This window comes from Arachis hypogaea, chromosome 13 (assembly GCF_003086295.3).
Source record: "Arachis hypogaea cultivar Tifrunner chromosome 13, arahy.Tifrunner.gnm2.J5K5, whole genome shotgun sequence".
NCBI lineage: Eukaryota > Viridiplantae > Streptophyta > Magnoliopsida > Fabales > Fabaceae > Arachis > Arachis hypogaea.
In genome coordinates this window covers 124,045,492-124,049,003 of record NC_092048.1, presented here as the reverse complement: position 1 = coordinate 124,049,003, position 3,512 = coordinate 124,045,492, and the positions used below count along the sequence as shown (strand labels likewise).

At 40.7% G+C, this 3,512-nt stretch overlaps 1 non-coding gene across 1 annotated transcript; it reads right to left on the bottom strand.

Annotated features, from left to right (window-relative positions):
* Positions 1 to 2,411: 2,411 nt before the first annotated feature.
* On the bottom strand, positions 2,412 to 2,515 carry LOC112739806 (small nucleolar RNA R71). The gene has a single exon (XR_003170744.1). It is a non-coding gene; the product is annotated as a small nucleolar RNA R71 (small nucleolar RNA).
* Positions 2,516 to 3,512: the final 997 nt, after the last annotated feature.

Sequence of the window (3,512 nt, the reverse complement as noted above, 5' to 3'; positions counted from 1 at the left end):
ACCTTAAACTGGAGCTTAAACGTGTTCGACCTCCAGGGCTGCTTTTCCTATATCCACATTTAAGCTTCAGTTTAACCTTAAACTGAAGCTTAAACGTGTTCGACTACGTTACCCTCCAGGGCTGCCTTCTTCCATTTCCACGTTTAAGCTTCAGTTTAACCTTAAACTGAAGCTTAAACGTGCTTCCACAAAAGGCATCACTGGAAGTGTCTGGCGTTTAAGCTGCAGTTTAAGCTTAAACTGCAACTTAAACGCCACTCTTGGAAAAGGTTTCTGGGCCAAAAATATTGCAGTTTAAGTTAGCATTTGAGCACAAACATTAACTTAAACTTACTCTGGTATGAAACCCAATTGAATATCATGGTTTATGGGATTGGGCCTGAAGGATTGATGAGTCTGGAATTTCAATTTGTTGAGTCATGTGTCATTACTTGATTATCACTAAGTTGGCTCAATGAATGTTACAGAATTTGGATCAGCAGCCTCATCAAGATTATGGATCATAAACCCAAAGCAAAAGGAAAGCAGGGAGAGGCCTCAAAGCCCAAGAAACACAACAGAAGCTCAATGAAGAAAGTGTATAAATAGGATAGAATTTAAGTTAGAGAGACCTTTTTTTTACCTTTTCATTTTGGAAGTTTTCATACTTTTGTAATTGAATTCAGAGCTATGACTCACTAAACCCCCTTTCATTGGGTTAGGGAGCTCTATTGTAATTCAATGAATCAATAATAGTTTTATCTTCTTCTTCAATCTTTTCTCTTGAATTTTGTTAGAAAGCTTCTCGATCTAATTCCATTGGGTAGTTGTCTGGGGAAAGAAACTACCCATAATTGGAATCCTTCGGAACCTTGGGAAAGGAATGGAGGATTCAAGCTAGAGAAGCTTTCTCACAGTGAATTGGATTGGGGTTTGGATGGATATTGTGACATGTAATCCTACCAAATTGTGGTTCATGAAACTGTGTGGTATAATCAGTGATCGAGCATCATCTCTTCTTATGAACATTTAAGCCAAGGGATTGGAAATTTGTTTGTTTTTAGAGAGAATTGGTGAGCCAAGGGATTGGGATCCAATCATATAAGATTGCCAAGCAAAATTCAATGAACGCATTGGTTGAGGAAGAGATAAAAATGTTTTGATTCGGAGATCTCAATATCTCCTATAACCCAATGAATTCCCCATCTCCGATTTCCACTTTCTCTTTACATTCTGCAACTCAATTCATGCAATCACCCCCATTCCCTTTTAATTTCAGCAATTTAGCTTCTGCTCTTTAATTCATGCAATTTAAGATTCCGCCATTTCAATTTCTTGCCATTTACGTTTCCCGCCAATTTTACATTCCGCAATTCTCATCTAATTCTTGATTCCGCTCAACTAGACACACTTCTAATCCGAATTGCTCATTCAACCAATCCTTGTGGGATTCGACCTCACTCTATTGTGAGTTTTTACTTGACGATAACCGGTGCACTTGCCGGAAGGAATTTTGCCGATTGTGCAATTTCCTAAATCGTAGCATAACTAGTTTATGTGCATCAAGTTTATGGCGCCGTTGCCGGGGATTGGTTTTCGATTGACAATTCTCAAATTGGAAGTTAACTAGATTGAGCATTTTTCTTGCTTTGATTAATTCGGTTCAAGTTACTTGTTGAATTTTAATTTCTGCACTCTGTTACATGCTTTCTTTCTTTATGCCTTTAAATTCAAGCAACTAACTCACTGACTCACTAACTGTTTGAATTAATTCCTCAACTGCTCTAACCATACTCTTCCATTAACCAAGAGTATTTCACTTGTTTGGTGCCTGTGCTGTGTCTTGTATGACAGGTAGGAGAGGAGAGACATCAACTCCTCCATATACCGAACCAGAGAGGACCCTTCATAGACTTAGAAGGGAAGCAAGAGGGAAGAGAGTACTGGGAGAAGAAGAATCTGAAGGAGAATCTGAGGACAATTTTGAGGAAGCTCTAGATCTCAACATGGATAGAGAAGTTCACAACCATGAGAGAGCTGATGGAAACAATGCCATTCCTGAGAGGAGGGTTCTTGGTTCATACATAAACCCAACCTCTGGGAATTGTGGTAGCAGCATTCAGAAACCACCCATTCAGGCCAACAATTTTGAACTCAAACCACAGCTAATATCACTTGTGGAGAATCATTGTTCATTTGGTGGGAGTGCTAATGAAGATCCAAACCAACATCTCACAAAATTCTTGAGAATTTGCGACACTGTGAAGTCCAATGGAGTCCAGGAAGATACCTATAAACTGCTCTTGTTCCCATTTTCACTTAGGGACAAGGCAGCTAAGTGGCTGGAATCATTCCCAAGGGGGAGCCTAACAACCTGGGATGAGGTGGAAAGCAAGTTTCTGGCACGTTTCTACCCCTCACAAAAGGTCAATAGGCTTCGATCTGAGGTTCAGACGTTTAGACAACAAGATGGTGAAACTCTCTACGAGGCATGGGAGAGATTCAAGGATTTGACAAGGAAATGCCCACCAGACATGTTCCATGACTGGGTGCAATTGCATATTTTCTATGATGGACTTTCTTATGAATCAAGGAAGGCTGTAGACCATTCATCAGGAGGTTCATTGAACAGGAAAAAGACTGTGGAAGAAGCCATTGAAGTGATTGAGACAGTGGCTGAGAATGAGTACTACTATGCTTCAGAGAGACACAACACTAAGGGAGGCATGGAGCTGAACCATGTTGATACAATTTTAGCCCAAAACAAGGTGTTTGCAAAGCAACTAGCAGAGCTCACCAGGAAATTAGAAACAAAGCAAGTGGCTGCAATACACACACAAGATCAAAAGGAAGTAAGCACTGAAGGAGGTGATTGGGAAGAGGCCAACTATGTGGGAAACCAACAAAGGCAATCATATGATCCACATTCAAATACTTACAACCCAGGATGGAAAAAACCACCCAAACTTTGGGTGGGGGAATCAACAAACCCAACCACAAAACCACAAACCTTACAACCACAACCAACATAACAATTCCACATACCAAAACTCCAACCAAAGATCATACCAAGCCACACAAAACACTTACTCCCAACCATCATATCATGGCCAAAATAATCAACCTACCCAACCTAATCCGAACCAACAATTTCAAGATCAATTAAACCGGATAGAAGGAATGCTGGCACACATGGGTCAGGACATAATTGAGTTGAAAAGCTTCAGGGATGATGTGAGATCTACCTTAAGAACCCATGGTGAAAAACTCAAGAGGATGGAGTCTCAAGTAGGAGAGCTATCTCAACAGGCCCCCAAATCAACTGTAGTGTTCCCTAGTGACACAGAAAAGAATCCTAAAGGGGAACAAAAGAGAGTGAGATGGGAAGAATGCAAGGCCATCACCATATTGAAGGAAGTCTCAGAAGAAGAAGGAATCAGACCCTCAGAACAGGAGCCAGAAATCTTGAAGGAAGGTGTGGAAGAAGCTAAGCAGGAAAGTGAAACTAAGCAAGCCAAGGAACTGCAAAAAGG